Source organism: Rhinopithecus bieti, unplaced genomic scaffold, assembly GCF_001698545.2.
Source record: "Rhinopithecus bieti isolate Rb0 unplaced genomic scaffold, ASM169854v2 scaffold_2339, whole genome shotgun sequence".
Classification (NCBI taxonomy): domain Eukaryota; kingdom Metazoa; phylum Chordata; class Mammalia; order Primates; family Cercopithecidae; genus Rhinopithecus; species Rhinopithecus bieti.
The window spans coordinates 1,638,363-1,661,338 of record NW_016803819.1 but is presented as its reverse complement, the minus strand read 5'-3'; the positions used below and the strand labels follow the sequence as shown (position 1 = coordinate 1,661,338).

The 22,976-nt window shown below is 42.6% G+C and overlaps 1 protein-coding gene across 16 annotated transcripts in view; it reads left to right on the top strand.

Moving 5' to 3' along the window:
- The first annotated feature begins 60 nt into the window (after positions 1–60).
- Positions 61–22,976, top strand: part of APBB2 (amyloid beta precursor protein binding family B member 2) — a 430,702-nt gene continuing 407,786 nt past the window's right edge. For all 16 annotated transcript variants that reach the window (XM_017854485.1, XM_017854599.1, XM_017854539.1 and 13 more), the window contains exon 1: positions 61–280. The gene's annotated coding sequence lies outside the window, so the exon portion shown is untranslated. The remainder of the gene's footprint in view (positions 281–22,976) is intronic.

The window sequence follows — 22,976 nt, the reverse complement described above, 5'->3', positions numbered from 1 at the left end:
CCCCGCCTTTCTCCCATTAGTCTCCCGCCCCGCCGGGTCCCTCAAGCTTTCCCTCGCGCAGCCGCTGCCAAAGCCTGGAGAAGTGGAATCTCGTCAGCGCCGCTCCCTGCGCTGGACTCGCGGAGCGGCACTGAGCATGCTCAGTCGCCCGAGCCCGTTCTGATCTCAAGTAGGAAGCTAGTGCGCTGCGACCGCAGCTGATCTGGGCGCTCCGGGGAGGGCGAGACTGGAGCAGAGCCGCTGGGCGCCGGAGCCAAGGCGAGCGCCGCGCGCACCACTGGTGAGCCCCGCTTTCTTCCTTGCCTTTGCCCCGGATTCCGGGGCAGCACGAGAGTGCTGGGGAAACACCCGGGCAGCGTCAGCAGCGTGCGGCGAGCGGCTGTGGGTTCCTCCGGCGGCTGCTCCTCTGCTCCTGGCCCCGGGGCTGCGCGGCCACTGCCGCCCGCTCAGCCGCAGCCACAGCTGCAGCAGCTGCCGCGGCATCTGCAGCGGGGCGCCGGCTGCGGAGTCCCGTGCGCCCTGCGCCCGCGCCGCAGGGCCAGTGGCACGGCGACTGCGGGCTCACTCTCCTTGACTTCCATCCCTCCCGCTTCCCGGCGCCCTCTTTCCCTCAGCAGCCCCGGCTTGGCAGGGCCTGGGGCGGGGGAGACCGGGTTGGAGGCGGTGCGCCCGGGTGGGGACTGCGGAGGGGAAAAGTGAGGGTGGGCGCCTGCGGGAAGAGCGCACACCCCCTTGTCCTGGCACCGGCCTCCGCTGTGCGGCTCGGCTGTCCCTCCCGGGCGGTAGCGCGCTCCTGCCGGGGAGTTGGAGCCGGGGTTGGCTTCTCCACGAGGGGTTCAGAGGCCAGCCGCTGAGACATGAAAGGGGGGAAAAGTTCCTTTTCTCCCTCGGTGGCAGAGAGAGCGTTTAACTAGAAAATGGCTGTGCAGAGGGGACCGACTCGAGGAAACTGGCCACTGGGACCCGAAAGCCCCTGCCTGCCCGCCGGGCGGAATGGAGGGTGGTACGCTAAAAATGACATTTGTGCGGCGAGAACAGAGCTGGAGGGAGGGAAGGATTCTGAGACCCATAGAAACAATGAAAGGTGGTCTCCACGTCGGTGAAGTGGTGTAGACCACGGGTTCGGGGCAAACAGCCAAGGGAGCATGGGACTGGAATTCAAAAAAATAAATTTGGATGAATCACATGTGGAGTTGTCACCCACCGTTCTGTAGTCAAGTTCTGCGCGGTTTTAGAGCTACGACTGTCACAGACGTTTTTGGATGGATTGAGTAGTTGAGGAGGGTCGAAATTGAAAGGAGAATAAGGTCAGTGTCGGAAGCTCCAACAGGGCTCTCTGAGGGGACAGTTTGTTTAAGTCCCTCAGTCACTGGCTTACATTGTGTCTAATTACTTACGTGAAATGCCCAAAGGATTATCATAAAATGATGCCAGCGGTGTTGTTTGAATTCCAAGGAATGAGGAAACTTTGTGAGGTTGGCATGGGTGTATCATTTGTTTTAATATTTCACCGATTTAAAAAACACACACAGTGGCAGCTTGATCTGTTGTTTCTGGAGTTTACTCTATTAAATCTTGCTTTTTTCTTTTTTTTTTTCTTGTCGTGGTTTCAGATTTCAAATCTTGTCCCCAAATGGCCATAATAATGCAGAGTATTAGAATTTGTGTGGCTGGCCGTTTAGGAACAGATGGAGTCCTTGAAAGGGGATTTCTTCATGAACTTAGCAAGCTTCTCGTTTTCAACTTGTAGCTTGTAAGCAGTATTTGTTCAACAGTTGTTTATCATAACTTGCAGCATCCTAGAAATGGCATCGTTCATAAAGGATTATATTTGTGGCGAGGATGGGGAAACCTCCAGGCTAGGGAAATGCTGAGAGAACACAGGTGGCAGTAGAGTACAGTGGGCTGATCTTGCGACAGAAGGTGGTGGGGTACAGGTGCAAGATTTCAATTGCTGTTCTTCCTTTGTCCATGTACTGTATGACCCCGAAGTCACCCACAGTCTTCATAAACTGGATGTAACCATGTCTCTAGATATTTGCTGAGAGCTTTTGAGAGAGGACTCTAAAGTTGAGATCCTTTCCATGGAAGGTGCTTAGGTCCTATACTTTTATTCCCTCTTCAAATGGATACTTTTAACTGAATGAATTCACCTTCAAGGAGCCAGTGTGAACTGGCTTTCTGAAATTTTTATAAAGTGGTAATTGAAAAGTTTGATGGTGAGTTGGGAGAATTGCTTGAGCCTAGGAGTTTGAGGCTTTAGTGAGCTATGATCACACCACTGCACTCCAGCCTGGGCAACAGAGTGAGACCCTGTCTCTGAAAAACAGCTTGATTATTAAAGAGTAAAATACTGGCATTTACACTTAACTGGAGTAATATGAATACTGACTCCAAAATTACCTGGGAAAAGACCATTGCATATATTGTAAGAATCCACATGTACAAACATAAATTTTTTTTTTTTTTTTTTTTTTTTTTGAGACGGAGTCTGGCTCTGTCGCCTAGGCTGGAGTGCAGTGGCCGGATCTCAGCTCACTGCAAGCTCCGCCTCCCGGGTTCCCGCCATTCTCCTGCCTCAGCCTCCCGAGTAGCTGGGACTACAGGCGCCCGCCATCTCACCCGGCTAATTTTTTGTATTTTTTAGTAGAGACGGGGTTTCACCGTGTTAGCCAGGATGGTCTCGATCTCCTGACCTCGTGATCCGCCCGTCTCGGCCTCCCAAAGTGCTGGGATTACAGGCTTGAGCCACCGTGCCCGGCCCATAAAATATTTTTAAACTGCTACTCTTTTTGTCATGTTTCAACCTTTTGATGACGGTTTTCTTTTCCTGCCACCAGAGAAACAACGGCGTATGAACATTGAATTCTTTTATTTTTATGTTACCATAGGAATGAATACTGAAAGCCTTGCCATAATATTAGAATAGTGATGGGTGTGGACTATCCTGATTACTGGATATCTAAATTTATCTTTTAAGAAAAATGGAAGGGAGAGCATCAGGAGGAATAGCTAATAGATGCTAGGTGTAATACCTAGGTGATGGGTTGATCTGTGCAGCAAACCACCATAGCACATGTTTACCTGTGTAACAAATCTGCACATCCTGCACGTGTATCCGGAACTTAAAAGGTGAAGGAAAGAAAAAAAAGAAAAATGGAATGTCATGTCTCTGTACCTTTTTCAATTTCACTTTAAGAATAGACAATACCTGGCCGGGTGCGGTGTCTAACGCCTATAATCACAGCACTTTGGGAGGCCGAGGTGGGTGGATCATTTGAGGTCAGTAGTTTGAGACCAGCCTGGCCAAGAGGTAAAACCCCCGTCTCTAAAAAAATACAAAAATTAGCTGGGTGTAGTGGCTCACGCCTGTAATCCCAGCTACTGGGGAAGCTGAGGCAGGAGAATCACTTGAACCTGGGAGGTGGAGGTTGCAATGAGCCAAGATTGCGCCACTGCACTCCATCCTGGGCAAAAGGGTGAGACTCTGTCTCAAAATAAATAAATAACAAACAAAACAAAACTAGACAATACCGTTGTGATATAACACCTTAAGTTTTACGGGGGCGGGGGAGGGGGGTAGGTGGGACAGACTTTTAGGAAAATATTGTAATAAGTTATTACTGGTTATGTGGGGAATACTTATTTTCCTATATGGGGTTAAGGAAACCAGCATTTGTTCAGTGCCTATTATTATTATTATTATTATTTTTGAGACGGAGTTTCAGTCTGTCACCCAGGGTGGAGTGCAGTGGCACAATCTTGGCTCACTGCAACCTCTGCTTCCCAGGTGCAAGTAATTCTCCTGCCTCAGCCTCCTGAGTAGCTGGGATTCCATGCGCCCGCCACCACGCCTGGCTAATTTTTTGTAATTTTAGTAGAGATGGGGTTTCACCATGTTGGCCAGGCTGGTCTCCAACTCCTGACCTCAGGAGATCCACCTGTCTTGGTCTCCCAAAGTGCTGGGATTACAGGCGTGAGCCATCGCGCCTGGCCTGTTCAGTGCTTTTTATGTGTCCTATTATTCTATTAAGGTTTTGTATATGTCATCTTATGCTGTAAGCATCTAGGCATAAATGTCAGCTGTCTAAGAAAATCCCTCTGAAAAGGCGGACACTCATGATTGCACAGCAATAGAGCTTTAAGCTTTTATCTTATATGAAAATATCTTTAATTGGTTCCATTATTATTCAGTAAGCATTCTCTTCTAAAGCATCCTTGATTTGTTATTTCGAATTAAATTTGATTGAAACTGCGTATCTTCAGAATGATTTGAATGTTTTCAGGAAGCTTCTATCCAGATTTTAAAACTGTTTTGTGTTCATTTATTTTCAACAATGTTGCACTACCAACAAATGAAATTAGATGTCAGAAAGATAAACCCAGATTAGCCGTTTTGATTTTAATGTGTTATTAGTGCATATTCTGCATGCTGATATGTGTTGATGGCATTTCTCTCAGCTGAAATGGTTTGTCAGAGGCAGAGTGACAGAGTCTCCATAATAAAGGGTCTGGGGGGATTTGGAGGAAGGACCACTAACCAGGGACCCAAAGACTTGCCTTTGGGGCTGGCTTGTCCCTTACTTTAATTCACTGTGTTACCTGGAAAAAGTCAGTTATGTTTCTGGGCCTGTTTTCCCATCTGTAAAATGAGAGAGCTGCAGTCACCCTCTGGTTGTCTGTCGGGCCCTTGTCCCAGTCTAGAGATCTGTGATGCAGCCATTTGAGGAGGGAGGTCTTCATTTGGAGCAGGGGTCCCCAACCCCCTGCTTCAGTCCTGAACTGGTCAGTGGCCTGTTAGGAACCAGGCCATAGAGCAGGAGATGAGCGGTGGGCGAGTGAGCTTTACCACGTGAGCTCCACCTCCTGTCAGATCAGTGGCGGCATTAGATTCTCACAGGACTGTGAACCCTGTTGTGAACTGCACATGTGTGGGATCTTGGTTGTGCACTTCCTATGAGAATCTACTGCCTGTTGATCTGAGTTGGAACAGTTTCATCCTAATCCCCACCCCATCCTTGGAAAACTGTCTTCCATGAACGCAGTCTGGGGACCGCTGGCTTACAGCATTAGTTGGAGGTGATTTTGTGTTTCCCTGTCTGGTTTGTCACATGCCTTTCTTTTGTTGCCCCATTCCTACTTCGCTTGTAGTTTTCATTTGTTATAAAATTGTTGTCATAAAATTAACTTTTTATGGCCCTGCCAGTCTAGTTAGGAGATAAAGTAATGATTAGATTTGGGTAAAGTATATTTGACATTTGAAACTACTTCATAGCATTTTCTGAGGGGAGACTTTCTGCTCTTGGGCACACAGATAGTCTGAGAAAGAAGCCTCTACCTAGGCTGCAGGGGAGGGAGTCCTGTGCTTTGCTTCCCAGGCCTACCCTTGTGAAATTTTGGCAAGCCTTTCCTGTGTCCCAGCCTTTGTCTTCTCCCCTTGATGAGAAATGCAGCCCTTGGTCTCTGGAATACGATTTTCATTCTCATTTAATGTTAGCCCTGTCACTGTGTTCGACAGATGCCTGTGGTTGGCTGTTGCAGTAGCAGGAGTGGTGGCTGGTGAAATGTGTCTACTCAGTGTCATTAGTAGGATCATAGCTTTTTTTTTCTTTTTTCTTGGCAAGCTGCGATGGGGCAGAGAGCAAAGGAAACCAATCCCATTTGGTGTTTTTAGTGCACTTGCTTTCAAGAGGCTCACAAAACTCAGCCTCATTAACCTTTAAGTGAGGCAGTGAGGAGAAGTTATTCCATTTAAATAATTTTAATAAAGGGACAGTGACTCTAGTTCCTCTAATCATAACCAAGCTCCAGGGTTCGTGGACCCCTGTTAGGAGTGGGGCATTAACTCCAGACGTTAGATGAGAGCTGGGAGAGAGGAAGGGCATAGAGGGTGGAAGGTCAAGTCACACAACTGGGCAAAAAGTAAGAAGCTTGATCAGTTTAAAGGTATTAGAGCTCTTTGTGTGTAGAGTTACAGGAGACATTCCCTTTCTATTTCATCTATTTCCATAGTGTTTGAATCTTATCTTGTTTTCTGTAATGGACATATATTTCTTTTATAATCAGAAAAATCCCAATATATAATTTATTGGTATATAAAATGTACAGATTCACATGGACAAATATGGGAAGAGAACATGGAAAGAAACGAATGGTATAGTAAAGGATGGATTAAAGCTTTTCTTTGTTGTTGGTTAATGACTTGACAGTAGTTATAAACAAAGTTTACCAGTTCTACCCTCTCTTTTCCTCTTGTGGAAATCTTGCAAACTTTGTTTGCTAGGTAATAACTGAAGTTCTCGAAGTGTAACTCATTGGCAAGTATGCTTCAGGAATGCCTAGAGTGGGAGGAAGAGTGTTGTTTTTTTTTAAGTTGATGAAAAAGAATGCAGAGGCTGGGAGCAGTGGCTCATGCCTGTAATCCTAGCACTTTGGGAGGCCGAGGCAGGTGGCTCACTTGAGGTCGGGAGTTTGAGACCAGCCTGGCCAACATGGTGAAACCCTGTCTCTACTAAAAATAGAAAAATTAACTGGGTATGGTGGCACGCACCTGTAATTTCAACTACTCAGGAGGTTGAGGCAGGAGAATCGCTTGAACCCAGGAGGTGAAGGTTGCTGTGAGCTAAGACCGCGCCACTGCACTCCAGTCTGGGTGAAAGGGTGAGACTCTGTCCCCCCCCAAAAAAATAATGCAGAATATTGGAATCGAGCTAGAAGGAAAAGCATGTGTTTAAGAGGGTGAGATAGACTGGGGAGACTTTGCAGAATTCCAGAGGGTAAAGAGAAATGTCATTGTTGAAGAAGGAAGGCCTAGCATTACTGGGTTTATGAGATGTGTCCCTGTGTAAGACAGAGCTCAGTTTCTGCACAATTTAAAAGTAACTGAGTATCTCCTGTATGCAGAGCATAATATTAGACCCACAGGTTGTTTATTGTTGGTTAGTGTTTTTCACTGTTCTTATCACAATGATGATAATGATGTAGTGAATATGTCATAATCGTTCAAATGAGAACGTGTGTCCTTTTCTCTGATATTATATCCTTCTCATTTTTGGATAAGATTCTTTTATGATTTGATGGGAATATTTTTATCTGGCAGCTTAATGGTCCACGAAATTGGTAAGTCTCAGAATCTGGGTGTGAGATGCGGAGAGGCCTGCCCTTGGGATTGAGTTGAGTCATGGAGGCCAGGCCAACATGTGGAGCTTGTGGGCCAGCTGATGGGGCCCCAGGGCTTTCCAGGAATATAGAGTCACCCAGGGTCCTAGGAACTGTGAATGAGCTAATTTTGAAAGTGCCCTAGGAGCCAGTGACTATTTTTGAATTATAGCTTGAGAATGACAAGGAAAGCGCCAAGACGAAAGATGAGGGTGTAAGAAGCAGAATGGGCAAGTGATTGAAATGGGAATTTCAGCAGGCGAACCTCGAGATGTATCTTGACATTTGATTCTTTGCATGCAGGCCTCTTTCTGACAAAACAACACTCTTTAGCAATTCTTAGTTAGTGATTCTAGGAAATCGTGATGGGTCAAAGGCCTAGAACCTAGAATTGTGTAATAGCCAGCTTGGCCCAGACCTCTGCAGTATCATGCCCTCCAGGGTGAGCCTTGAATTGCTAGAGGAAACTTCAGAATGATTTGCTCATGGAATTGCTGTTAGTCACCTTTAGTTGTGGTTGCTATTGTGGGGTGAAGAAGGAGTGTCAAAACAACAACAACAAATTATTTCTTTTCTGTTTTTTTTTGAGATGGAGTCTCACTTGGTCGCCCAGGCTGGAATGCAACCTCCACCTCCCAAGTTTAAGCAATTTTCCTGCCTCAGCCTCCCAGGTAGCTGGACCTACAGGTGCCTGCCACCATATCCGGCTAATTTTTGTATTTTTAGTAGAGGCTGGGGTTTCACCATGTTGACCAGGCAGGTCTCGGACTCCTGACCTCAAGTGATCTACTCGCCTCAGCCTCCCAAAGTGCTAGGATTACAGGCATGGTGCCTCTCCCTGGCAGCATCCTGCTTGCTTTTTGGTGCTGGCTCTGTTCTTACCTTCTGATCTTCATTCAGTTTCTCAGGTAGACTTTTGTCCTGGGCAAGAGAGTCAGTCGACCTGCCACATTGAGTTTCCCAATTTGCTAGGTGGTACTGTTTGTCAGTGGAAGTGAATAAATCAGAATTTCCTTAGCATGAGTTAGGTTTCTTGAGTTGGTTCATTCCGGTGGGAACTAATACTGTTAAAATTTTCTTGACATTTCAAGAAATGATTGTATACCACATTGCAAATTTTGAACACAGCTGAGGCATGATTTGGGTGTAGAGACACCTTGGGGAGCATTGATTCAGACTCAGATTCTTCAAATTATCTGATAAGAACCTCTTGTCCTCTCTAAGAATCAAGGTCTATTTATACCTTTTCTAGGACACTAGTGAAGAGACATTCATTTGGTGACACCCACCCAGAAATCTCGGCTTCATTTATTCCTTCCTTTGTTCAGCAAATGCTTATTGAGTACATACTTTGTGCCCAGCACTGTGCTAAGTTCAGGAGGACAGAGAGGAATGTACCAGAACATTGGCTATAGGGTGCTGCAGTAGAGGCACGCGTGTGATGGGAGTGGAGGGGGAGGAAGGCTGTGCTAACCCTGTGAGAGTGGCAAGAGCTGTGGTGAGTGACTCCTCGTATAAAATTCCCACTACAGCAAACCCTTCAGCTGCTTCCTTTGTCATCTTCCCTTAACTCAATTTTGTTCCTACCCACCACCCAGGATTTGCTACTCCTTTTGTAAGGGAACTCGGGATTTGGCCTTTCAAATCTCTGTGGCAGTAGTTCTTAAGCAGAGCAGTTTTGCTCACCGGGGAACATTTGGCAGTGACATTTTGGTCATTGTGACTGTGGAGGGATAACTATTGGCATCTAGTAGGAAGAGGCTAAGAATGCTACTAAACATCCTACAACATGTGCAAGGATAGCCGTAGAAGGAGGCAGCAGGGGTTTAGTGGTGAAGTCTCAGTACTGCTCTGCAGTTTAATAGCCATAGACAAAGGGCAACAGAATTATACTTTGATAACAGAATTACACAGTGCTCAGTTTGCTCATCTGCAAATAGGAATACTAATTGTGCTTATATAATATGATTGCTGTGAAGATTTCAAGAGTGAATGTATGATAAGGGCATAGAACAATACTTGATGTGAAATAAGACCTTAATCATTATTTTTTAGTTTTAAACAAAAACTTTACCTTTTGACTCTAAAGAGCTTAAGTTTTAAGTATGCTTTGATGTAGGAAATGGCCTTTGTTTTGTTTTCTAGTTCCTTTTGTCCATTGGCTTTATTTCCCATTGTCTCCATCTTTTGATTCTAAGGTTTTTTAATAGCTTTGCCTTTCATCCCTTTTTTCCCAGGGACCCAAATTTATGCCCTTAATGAGCTTTTCCCTGGAGGGCTGAGAATTATATTTATGATTTTCCTTAGCTCTGCCTATTTTGGGAATGGTGAGAAAATGGGAAGCAGGTCAGGGGAGATGTTGCATTACTTCCTGATTGTCATAGCTCCCTTCCTTGTAAAATCCCATGAAGGATTGAGAGGCAGGTGGTAGTGCTTGCTTAGTAACTCTTTCCTTTACACCCACCAGCTCCACTCCCAAGTTGGGTGCCTACTACTTCCAAAATACCCTGTAATTGGGTCACAACATTATCTGCCTGCTTGGAATCATATCTAAAAATCAAAGCAAAGATGCAGACTATGTCAGCAGGATTTGAAATGTTTCCATCCTTTGCTTTGAGTCTTTGCAGAATTATTCCGAAAACAAAAGAAGGCAAACTTGTTATCCCAATGAGGTGGCAGTTTCTCTGTGGCCTAGAATTATGCCTTATTTTTGCTTGTAAAAGGGCTCAAATCATGATCCTTTCTGACTTCTCACAGGAACATGAGCTTTTGTGGATATCACTCAACAGATCAGATTTACTGATGAATTTTCATAACATAATTGACTTGGAAAGCGTCTCATTCAGTGTTTTGAATGGTATCAACAGACTAGAGAGAAATTAAGAAGCTCAGTTGTTATATTTTTCGAATTCCTTTCCCATGACACAGTCATCTCTCCACTGAATGAGAGCAGTGGCCTCCTGGCTTATCCAGCTCTGTTCACTCAGTTTGGCTTCCCAAGGGCTGGGCACTGTTCCAAATGCCACACATGGACATTGACCAGGATGGCCACTGCCTCTGCCTGCTCGGAGCTCTGAGTCTATAGAGAAAGGCTGACAGCTAAAGAATGAATGACGGTACTATGTGATGTGTATTACTGGGAGAAATACTCAGTGCTTCCCAGAGGACCACTTATCCTGATTGGGTGTGGGAAGTGTATGGGGCAAAGCTTCCTAGAGAAGGGATGCTAAGTCTATTCCACAGTGCACCTGGACCTCCATCTTACGGTTCTTTAAGGCACCCTGACTCTAACTCCTGCGCGGAGTCTGCTGTTTCTGAATGCGTGCCTCCACCTTCCCTCCCACCTCGGTTGCTTCTCACTTTGGAGGCTACACTTGCCTTTTCCCTGGTCTCTTTCTGTTTCTACTGTACACTGCCTCCGAGGTGGTCTTCTGAAATCTTCTGCAGGTCTGGGCATGTCATCCCAACTCTTCAGGGGCTCCTTCCCACCCTCAGGATGAAGTCTAAGCTTTTTGATGAGGTACGGAACATATTTCATGATCTGCGCTACATCTCGTTCTTACAGTACAACATGTCAGGTTTTATCTGGCCTTTCGGACTGGCCTTTATACCCTGTTCCCATTGCCTACAACCATCCCTTCTATCTGTTCTTTACCACCTTTCAGTACTCCTTCAGGAAGTAGCTTAAACATTATTCTCTGATATCTTTATGGTTCTTGCTTGGCACAGCAAGTGGGGAAGTGGACAAGGTGGGGCAGGCTCACTGAAAATTTTCGTATGAGAGAGTCCAGGATGGGTCTTTTTGAAAAGCATATTTGTTAAGATAGAACAATATAGAGTAAAAGAGTATTTGGCTCAGTTGTCAGGGATGTGAGGAGGTATCCATCCTGGGCTGCTGATTTCTTATGCTTGGAGCAGTTTCCAGAAAGATGCAGTGGGGTTTGACTAAGGAGAGGATTGGTGGAGCTGGAGACATAAAGGGAGACGGCCCAGGAAACAGTTCACACAGGCAGGGAACCAGGCCTGGAGTACTGGTGAGAATTGGGGCTTACAGCTCCTGGAGGTTCCTTCTGATTCTGGGAACTTAGACTTTGGGGCCCCCTTGTTCATGTACTCTGTATTCGTGGCATTTCTGCTCTCCCTAAATGAGATAGGAAGTATGAACACTGAATATGTTGGATACTATTACTGTGGACAGGGTCTCCATGTCCCAAAATTCAGGGGGGAAATCTCCTGCATTCAAATAAAATATATTCCAATGATTTCAGCAGAAAATACGTGAACGGGGTGAAACAAAATTAACACTCACTGTTCATATTCATGAGACTTGGCAATCAGATCAGTGTCATTTTCCAAAAATGTCTCTTTTCCCAAGATGTGAGATTATTTCTACTAAGATAAATAAAGGAAGTTCTGTATTCCATCAGTTTATGTATCACTGTCTCATGATCAAAGTCATCTCCTGCTGACTTGAATTTTATTTCAGTTTAAATCATTTTTCTTTACTAGTACTAGATCCTGCTGTTATGTGTATGTGTGTGTATATATATATCTTTTTTTACAAGCTGCAAGTAGAAATAAGAAACAGAAATAAAATGAGGTGTTTTATTGAATTTTTATCTTTTCTTCCTCTTAGTTCTGAAAACATGTGGATTGCAAGAAAAGCCTATTTAAAAAAAAACTGAGGAGAATGTTGATTTGTGGCATTATCTTTATTTCCTGTAAAGAAAACAGGATTTTCATTAGATCCTGTTGTGCTGTTTTCCTATGAGAGAAATAATAATGAGATAGACTGCCACATTTGGAGTATGTATACAATTTTGCTTAACATTTAAATCATTTTTATACGAACATTTGTGAAGGTTTGAACATTTGCCTACTTTCTGCAGCCCCCGTTATTAACAATACAGTGCCGCATTGTCAAGAACAATTTCTTTATATCAGCGAAACTTCAGGTTTAAACTTATTTTTACAACAGGAGAGCTTACGGGTACAGATTTTCATTAAAGCACATTTATTTTACCTTAGTATTGACCTTGAAAGTTAATTTTTGAAATGCTTGGAGATACATCATTTTGATAAATGGTTAAGTTAAGGAATGCAATGTGAATGTTTCTATGTGATGCAGTTGTAAAAAATTTGTTTGCGTAAAGCCAAAGATTATATGAGCATGAATAGAAACCAAAATAGTATGGTTTCTTGGTGGGACTGTGGATGATTTTGTTGGCGTTATCTTTCTTCCTCCTTCCCAAGCATCCATAGTGTTTTTATATCCTGTTAGCAATGAGTAAAAGGGAAAAAATAATTCTTGTGTGTTCATTTTTGTTTCCTCTAAAGGATGTGCATTCCAGGGGTGTATCTTTAAGGAAACTAACTGGGAACAAAAGAGAACTGGCATATGCTAAGTGAAATTAGCCAGTCACAAAAGGAAAAATATTGTACGATTCTACTTGTATGCATTGCCTACAGTAAATTTATAGAGACAGACAGTAGAATGGCAGTTGCCAGAGGTTGTGGGGAGGGAGGAATGGAGAGTTACTGTTTAATGTGTACAGAATTTTAGTTGGGGAAGACGAAAAGTTTTGAAAATGAATGGTGGTGGTCACTGTACAACAAGGTGAATGTACTTAATGCTGCAGAGCTATACACTTAAAAATAATTAAAATTCCAAGGAGAAATTAATTCGCACTAGACTGAAGCTCTTGGGGGCATGTTCTAACCTCAGTGCAATCTGCTGCTGGGTCTGAAGCTCTGAGGGGTGGGAAAGGCACAGACCCCAGGAGCTGGGAGGGTATGGATGCCAGTCACCTGAACTTGACCCCAAGCTACTCATCCAGACAGGTTTCAGATTGTGAATTGGGTATGATCTATGTGGGGCATATTTTTGGCCGTGTGTATTACTGACTTGCACTTTGGAGATAATTGGGTAAAAATGAACTTCATTGGCATGTTCTCAAAAACTGTGGCACCTTTCCCATTTACCTTGTTGAGTGTATTCTCAAAGCCAAGTGACAAGTGACTAGCTGGTCTAACTTTTTTTTTTTTTTTTTTTTTTTTTGCCTATGTTGTTCTAAAGAGAGCATAGGCTTTATCCGTATAGATGTGGGTTTAAATTCAGGCCTTACTCTGGGATAGATGGATATTGGTGGGTACCCTGAGGCGAACAGCTTTTTCTCCCTGAGCCACATGTGCTTTTCCCATCTGTAAAATATCTTCAGTGATACTTACCTGGCCATGCTATGGGAAGGGTTTACTGTGATAACATGTGAAAGTGCTTGCTATATAGAGCAAGTAATCAAGATATTTAGCCACTTTTCATATTTTGTTTCATATTTTGGAGCATTTTGGATTTCAGATTTTTGGATTAGTGATGCTCAACCTTTTGTAGGTTTAAAATGCTTTTTATTCAACTACATGCTTTGGGTTTTTATTCTTGCCTGTTTCTCCTACCTTTTATTATCTTCAGAAAATACAGATGACCGTCCCTCTGTGTTTGATACTTCATATTACAGTTTGATAGGCTTGGGAAATGTATCAGTTGGGATTTGATTCTGGGTTTGATTTGATCAGTGTGGTAACCCTAACCAAGTTACCTCCTTTCCGTGTAGAAATCCTATGAGATCCTGTAGGAATTATAAGGGTCAATGTTTAATGAGCCCTCCCTGTAAGGCAACTGTCACTGTGATGAATGCACTGCATGGATTATCTCATTTGATGCTGTACTTCTAAGAGGTAGATACTGTTATAATCCCCTAATACAGATGGGGAAGGTGAGGCACACTAAGGTTGTTTGAGAGCATGCAGCTAGAGTTGCACTAGATGAAGATTATGGGACCAGAATTTGCAGAGGAGAAGGCCACTCAGTATATGTGAATACACACGCACAGACACACACATGTACACACCCTGAATATTTTCTTAAAACACAAGAGCTACTAGATTGTAACATTGGGAATTCTCCAGGAACACAGAGAGGTCTAAGGACCAAGCAGTGTGAGAAAGATGTCAGAAGTACTACCTGTGTTTGGTTGTAATTGTAGCTACTTTGCATTTTTTAAACAAAGAAAATTTTTACATGCTCTGTAGAGTGATATATACTTTTAAAGGATGTAACTGGTATATTGCGATGTTTTCTTTAGGAAAAAAAATCAGTTATTTCTCGAATCATTGAGCATTCTGTCCTGAGAATGTGCTCAGGATAATTACGGAAGATAAGTTCCAGCCACCAGGGGAGAGCAACTGGCAGTCTCAAAATATTCTCTGTAAATATATTAGTCTGAAAATTGCATTTTAATGTGGTGTACTAGTAAAATAGAATTTTACTTGCTAAATTATTCCATGTTAATAGTGGTATAATTTTTCTAGAGAAAGACTGATTTTATTTTTTTTTAAAATAGGTCATTCGTTTCTTCCAAAATAATTGAATTATCCTTTGGAATAACCTGTTAGTACTTCCTCTTCTATTTCAGTCAGGGAAATAGAATACAAGAAAGCAGATTTAATTTTATGTTAAGAATTTGATTTTCAGAAATGTCATTTTCACCACAATGTTTGCTTTGACCAGCTTTGCTCTGCAGTGCATTTTGACTTGAATGCTGTATTTTGGTATTTAAAGTGAGTTAAGGAACTTATGTGGTGCTTTTCACCATGTAAGTGATGCTAGTGTAATATATTCATTTAGTTGTGTCTGATGTCATTCAAAGAGTAATTCTTGAAGTGGGTTGGTTAACAATTACTCATACCAGATAACTTCCGCAAATCTGTCTAAAGGGCCAAATTCTGAATTAGCCTATTGTGGAAATGTCTTTGTTTTCTAGCATACAGAGGAAATCAGGCTGCCAGTGCATGGTGAATGTATTTCTTAGAATTTAGAAATGAACGAAGTACAGTTGATGTAGAGCAAATGCACAAGTTTGCCACTAGACGCTGGAAGAACAGTGAAGCTATTCATAAGAGAAATTCAGAACACACCCTTTTACTTGAATAATTGTGTACCTCATTTACGTTTTTCCTTGAAGGCTATTCTCAGGTTAATGAAAATTTGAAAGGTGCATGTAATCTTAAACTGTTAGCTGTAGATCCCAAAGAATCATGAGCTTTTAAAATAAATGGGCATCTCTATTAAGATAAATATCAATGATTATAGGTTGCTCTTATCAAATATTATTTAATTATTGTTCATTGGTCAAAATTCAAAGGTGTTGCTTTAGTGCAAGAAAAGGAAGTGCACAATAAATTAGCAGTGGGCAGGTAGGCACATTGTAAGTATTTCCCTTGGAATTTTTTTTGTATATTAACTGGCTTCTATTCTAGGGTAATACTTGCTTTTTTATGATAAAGAAAGTTTCTCATTTACTTAAAGTATATGTACGTTTTAGATGTGTTCCATTTACCTGTATAAAGAGAAACCTTGAATCTCAAACCATTAATCATTTCCTTACTCTGAAGGGTAGTTTTAGAACTGGCAAATCTTGCATTTATAAGGTAACTGGTTAAAGAGACTCAAGTTATCTCTGCGTATCTCTGGAGTCAGTTCTATAGAGGGTGTCTGTTATGGGTAAAATTGTGTCCCCCCCAAAAAAATGTAACTTGAAGTCCTAATACTTCATATCTGCAAATGTAACCTTATTTTGAAAAGGGTTTTTGCAGATGTTAAGGTGTGGTCATACTGGATGGAGTAGGATGGGATCCTTAATTCCTTATGACTGGTTTCTTTATAAGAAGAGGGAAATTTGTGTTTGTTTTGTTTTGCTTATCCTGGCTTGCTTTCAGTTTTAGAAGAGGGACATTTGGACACAGACACAAGGAGAATGTCGTATAAAGACAGACACACAGACACAGAAGGAAGACGTGAAGATGGAGGCAGAGACTGCACTTGTGCTGCTACAAACCAAGGGATGCCTGGGGCTACCAGAAGCTTGAAGAAGCAAGGAAGGTCCTCTCCTGAAGGGTTTGGAGGGATCATGGCTCTGCCAACACCTTGATTTCAGACTTCTAACTTCTAGAACTGAAAGAGAATAAATTTTGGTTGTTTTAAGCCACCCAGTTTATAGTAGTTTGTTACAGCAGCCACAGGACACTTAATCCACAAGCCTTCGGAGTCAGTCAGCCTGCGTTTGAATCCCAGCTTTACCTTCTAATGCTGTGATCTTGGGCAAGTTATTGAACCTTATGGTGCCGCAGTTGACTCATCTGTAAAATAGGACTAAAAGAGTATCTTATTCCTGTAGTTGTTTTGAGGATAAAATAATATATGTATAGCACTTTGAAAAGTGCTTGCTATTACATTTCAAAACTAACTGTTTCAAAGCTAAATGGAAATGATTTTGATAATTCGACAAATATCTCCTGAACTTCCTCTTTAATGGCAGGCCATATGCTAGCCAGTAAGTGTACATGTTGGCCCAGGCAGACAGGATCCCTGCTCTCCTAGATCCATCAGGCGCTTATTCCTCCATTAACATGAAGGAGAAGGACATGTTCCTTGTGGCAGCATTATGGGCAAGAATTGGGTGTAGCCTTTCCGGTGGACCTCAGAGACATGTATTAGGGAGGTGGTGAATATGGAGCCAGACTGCTTGGGTTTAAATTCTAGTTCTTATCAGCTGTGGCCTTGGGGAATGATAGAATGTTTGAATTTTTTGTCTACCTCCACATCTGCAAAATGGAGACAATAATAGCACCTTTCTCAGTAGGGTTATTATAAGGATTAAATGAGTTAAAATACTTAAAGTATATAGAATAGTCAGCATTTAATGAATATTGTTATATTATCAAATGAAACCAGAAAGGCCTCAAATTTGTAAATTCATTCTTTTGCATTCTATTAAGTGTGGGGAGTTCATGCATAAATCAGATGGAGCTCTTTTCCACATAGAACTCATAGTCAAATGGGGAGATTTCTTTGTCTACATGTTAGTGAAATAGCATATGAACAAATACTATGGGGTAGAAAGAAGAGTGTGATTAATTCTCCTGGGAGTATCAGGAAAAGTTGTTTGAAGATGGGTTTTGAAGGTTGAGTAGGAGTTTGCTAGGCAACAAAGGCGGAATAGAGCTTAGAGGATGTGGGAGGAAGCATCTCTAAAGACATGAGCAGACATCCGGCAGTTACAGTGCTACAAGAGTATAGATTCTGGAGCCAGGATTGAAATTCTGCCACTTACTGCTGTATGACCTTGAGCCACTTTCTTGACCTCTATGTGCCTCTGTGTTTTCATCTTTTAAGTGGGGATCACAGGATTTGGGTAGATTAACTTGAAGTGCTTAGATCAGTGCTTGGCCAAAATAAGTGCTCAGAAAATACTGGCTTTGATTAGTGTTATTACTCTTGTATTTGCTTGGAAGGTAAGCATTAAGAAGGGTCATCAAATATTTTAGTTGAGTTCAGTGATTCCTGTGGGCTTGGATAAATGCTGCGGCCCTGAGCCCATATACCCTCTTGAAAACAACTTTCACTGTTTGAACACTGGTATTAAGAGGGGAAAAAATAACGTGCATATTGTTCAAGCAGGAGAAAATACTATTAAAATAGGCCAGACATTGGCACAAAGTTGTGTGCAGATTGCTGATTAGGCAAAATAAAAAAAATAAACCCACGTGTTGAGCCAACATGATTTTGTTGTTAAATCTGGTGAACCACCCGTATCTTTAAGTGATCAATTTAAAGATAATTTTGGTTTGTTGTTAATTGTCTTCAAATTACCCAGTGACATCAATCTATGTTCAGAACTAATACAATTAAAAAAAAAAACCAGCACTGGAGCACACCCCCCGTGGTGGTGCCATCTCACTTGGCCTGTGTTCAGAGGGGAAAGGAGCATGTGGGATTTCTTTGGCCACACATTGCAGAGCTATGATGGCAAATGCATGATTTCAACCATGGTCTCACTTATTTTATTTTATTTTGAAGAGGAGGGTTATTTCCAATTGTGGTTTTCTTTGATCATGAAAGGAAAATGTGCTCATGATGGCAAGACTCAGGCAAAAGANTTGTTTTGTTTTGCTTATCCTGGCTTGCTTTCAGTTTTAGAAGAGGGACATTTGGACACAGACACAAGGAGAATGTCGTATAAAGACAGACACACAGACACAGAAGGAAGACGTGAAGATGGAGGCAGAGACTGCACTTGTGCTGCTACAAACCAAGGGATGCCTGGGGCTACCAGAAGCTTGAAGAAGCAAGGAAGGTCCTCTCCTGAAGGGTTTGGAGGGATCATGGCTCTGCCAACACCTTGATTTCAGACTTCTAACTTCTAGAACTGAAAGAGAATAAATTTTGGTTGTTTTAAGCCACCCAGTTTATAGTAGTTTGTTACAGCAGCCACAGGACACTTAATCCACAAGCCTTCGGAGTCAGTCAGCCTGCGTTTGAATCCCAGCTTTACCTTCTAATGCTGTGATCTTGGGCAAGTTATTGAACCTTATGGTGCCGCAGTTGACTCATCTGTAAAATAGGACTAAAAAGAGTATCTTATTCCTGTAGTTGTTTTGAGGATAAAATAATATATGTATAGCACTTTGAAAAGTGCTTGCTATTACATTTCAAAAACTAACTGTTTCAAAGCTAAATGGAAATGATTTTTGATAATTCGACAAATATCTCCTGAACTTCCTCTTTAATGGCAGGCCATATGCTAGCCAGTAAGTGTACATGTTGGCCCAGGCAGACAGGATCCCTGCTCTCCTAGATCCATCAGGCGCTTATTCCTCCATTAACATGAAGGAGAAGGACATGTTCCTTGTGGCAGCATTATGGGCAAGAATTGGGTGTAGCCTTTCCGGTGGACCTCAGAGACATGTATTAGGGAGGTGGTGAATATGGAGCCAGACTGCTTGGGTTTAAATTCTAGTTCTTATCAGCTGTGGCCTTGGGGAATGATAGAATGTTTGAATTTTTTGTCTACCTCCACATCTGCAAAATGGAGACAATAATAGCACCTTTCTCAGTAGGGTTATTATAAGGATTAAATGAGTTAAAATACTTAAAGTATATAGAATAGTCAGCATTTAATGAATATTGTTATATTATCAAATGAAACCAGAAAGGCCTCAAATTTGTAAATTCATTCTTTTGCATTCTATTAAGTGTGGGGAGTTCATGCATAAATCAGATGGAGCTCTTTTCCACATAGAACTCATAGTCAAATGGGGGAGATTTCTTTGTCTACATGTTAGTGAAATAGCATATGAACAAATACTATGGGGGTAGAAAGAAGAGTGTGATTAATTCTCCTGGGAGTATCAGGAAAAGTTGTTTGAAGATGGGTTTTGAAGGTTGAGTAGGAGTTTGCTAGGCAACAAAGGCGGAATAGAGCTTAGAGGATGTGGGAGGAAGCATCTCTAAAGACATGAGCAGACATCCGGCAGTTACAGTGCTACAAGAGTATAGATTCTGGAGCCAGGATTGAAATTCTGCCACTTACTGCTGTATGACCTTGAGCCACTTTCTTGACCTCTATGTGCCTCTGTGTTTTCATCTTTTAAGTGGGGATCACAGGATTTGGGTAGATTAACTTGAAGTGCTTAGATCAGTGCTTGGCCAAAATAAGTGCTCAGAAAATACTGGCTTTGATTAGTGTTATTACTCTTGTATTTGCTTGGAAGGTAAGCATTAAGAAGGGTCATCAAATATTTTTAGTTGAGTTCAGTGATTCCTGTGGGCTTGGATAAATGCTGCGGCCCTGAGCCCATATACCCTCTTGAAAACAACTTTCACTGTTTGAACACTGGTATTAAGAGGGGAAAAAATAACGTGCATATTGTTCAAGCAGGAGAAAATACTATTAAAATAGGCCAGACATTGGCACAAAGTTGTGTGCAGATTGCTGATTAGGCAAAATAAAAAAAATAAACCCACGTGTTGAGCCAACATGATTTTGTTGTTAAATCTGGTGAACCACCCGTATCTTTAAGTGATCAATTTAAAGATAATTTTGGTTTGTTGTTAATTGTCTTCAAATTACCCAGTGACATCAATCTATGTTCAGAACTAATACAATTAAAAAAAAAAAACCAGCACTGGAGCACACCCCCCGTGGTGGTGCCATCTCACTTGGCCTGTGTTCAGAGGGGGAAAGGAGCATGTGGGATTTCTTTGGCCACACATTGCAGAGCTATGATGGCAAATGCATGATTTCAACCATGGTCTCACTTATTTTTATTTTTATTTTTGAAGAGGAGGGTTATTTCCAATTGTGGTTTTCTTTGATCATGAAAGGAAAATGTGCTCATGATGGCAAGACTCAGGCAAAAAGAGAGTAAAAAGTAAACATCACTAGAAATTTCAACATTTGGAGATAATTGTTAACACTTGTGGTCAAACCTGCTAAGCCTTTCCCCACTTGCAAAAAAAAAAAAAAAAAAAAAAAAAAAGCAGGGGCTTTTCTCAATGACAGGGACAGCGAAGGCCAGCACTGGATGTGGGGCAGTGAGGTTTAGGGGAGATGCTTAATTAAAATTGTTTTGGAAAGTTCCAGACAAAAACAGCAAAATGGTGATAATGGAATTTTTTTTGCATTAAATGTGTTTAAAATCTTTGCGATAATAAGTGGCTGGACAAAGGTTACCTATGTATTCATCCAGTGTGTGTTTATTGAGTACCCAGTAGGTGCTAAGGGTATAGGAGTGGACACAACAGATGAAAATATGAATTTTGGTGGCACTTGCACCCAGTGTCAGAACTACAGACTAATCACAGTACATAATTGACATTACAAAGTGTAAGTGCTGTGATGAAAAATGAACTGGACTGGGGATGTGTGGTCAGGGGCGGGCTAGGAGGGGATGTGATTTTTTTTTTTTTCAAGGTGGAGTCTCGTTCTGTCGCCCAGGCTGGAGTGCAGTGGCACGATCTTGGCTCACCGCAAGCTCCGCCTGCCGGGTTCACGCCATTCTCCTTCCTCAGCCTCCCAAGTAGCTGGGACTACAGGCGCTCGCCATCACGCCCGGCTAATTTTTTGTAGTTTTAGTAGAGACGGGGTTTCACCATGTTAGCCAGGATGGTCTGGATCTCTTGACCTCGTGATCCACCCGCCTCAGCCTCCCAAAGTGCCGGGATTACAGGCATGAGCCACCGCGCCCAGCTGGGGTGTGATTTTTAAACCGAGGAAGGGACTTGAAAGAGTTGAGGGAGGATCCTCTGGGTTGCGCATCTCGGGGGGAAGGGGTGTTCCAGGAGTGGAGGATGTCAGCAGGGTAGGAATGGGGTTAGTGAGGGGAGGAGGAGCGGAGGAGTCAGAAGGATCGAAGGGTAGAGGTGAAGGTGGGAAAACACCTGTAGGGCTGTTTAGGACATGGAAAGGGCCTTGACTTTGATGCCAATAAAGATGTGAAGGTTCCAGGCAAGGGTAACAATCTAACTTACATTTTATGAGGGCCCTGTGGCAGCTGTGGTGAGAACAGACTTTAGGGATGCCGAGGCAGAGCAGTGAGACCCGTGGCGAGGCTCTTGTGTGGTAATCTGGTTTGGGAGAATGGTAGAGAACTGGTTACAGGTAGGAGCAGTGGAAGTGGCAAGAAATGACTGGATTCTGAATGTTTGTTCAAAGTGGGGCCAGCGCAGTTTGTTGGAGTGAATGTGGGGTGTGATAGAAAGAGAGGAGTCAAGGACGATTCTGAGGATCTTAGAGCAGCTGGAAGCAGGAGGCTGCTGTGAATGGAGATGGAATGGAGCGGGTTTTGGTGGGGATTTCAGCCATGGATACCATCATTTGAGGTGTTTCATCAACATCCTAGTGGTGATATGGACTGGGCAGTTGGACATATGAGTTTGGAGCTTAGGGGAGAGGTCTGAGAGGGGGTCTGTAGGTTTGGGAGTATAACAGTCACCCAGAGAGGGAGTGAAGATGGAGAAGACTTTCATAGCACTGCCAGGTTAGGGCTGGACAGATGAGGAAGAGCTAGCAAAGGGGGCTTGAGGAGCAGTGGCCACTAAGACAGGAGTGTGACATCTTAGAAGCCAAGTGAAGACAATGTTTCAAGGGAGAGGTATGATCTACTGGGTCAGATCTAAAAGTAAATCACACCTCTTCTTAAACTGTAGTAATTACCACTGAAAACTTATGAGTTATCCAATATTACGTAAATAAAGAAAAAATTAAAAAAAAAATGAGTGAGTGTTCTTTAGGGTTTATCTTACTTCAGTAATACAGAATTGTTTTAAGTATTCAGTACAAATTCCTCTGTTCTCTCTTCCCATTCCCTAGAGGTCTCATTGTTAATAGTTAATAGTCTGGATAACCTTTCAGATGCATGTATTTATTTTATTTTATTTTATTTTTAGAGGCAAGGTCTTGCTCTATTGCCAAGGCTAGAGTGCAGTGGCATGATCTCACCTCACTGTGGCCATCCAGGCTCAGACGATTCTCCCACCTCAGCCTCCCAAGTAGCTGGGACTACAGGCGCATGCCACCGTGCCTGGCTAATTTTTGTATTTTTTGTAGAGACAGGGTTTTGCCATCCTGCCCAAGCTGGTCTCAAACTCCTGGGCTCAAGCAGTCCACCTGCCGAGGCTTCCCACAGTGCTGGGATTACAGGCATGAACCACTGTGAGCGGCCCCAGATGTGTATATTTATTTTATCCATATTGATATCTGTATATCTGTATCTATAAATGCTCTCTCTTTTTTCTTTTTTGAGACAGAGTTTTGCTCTGTTGCCCAGGCTGGGGTGCAGTGGTACAATCATGGCTCATTGCAGCCTTGAACTCCTGGGTTCAAGCAGTCCTCCTGCATCAGCCCCCTGAGTAGTTGGGAAGACAGGCACAAACCATCACACTCAGCTAATTAAAACATTTTTTTTTTTTTTTTTTTTTTTTA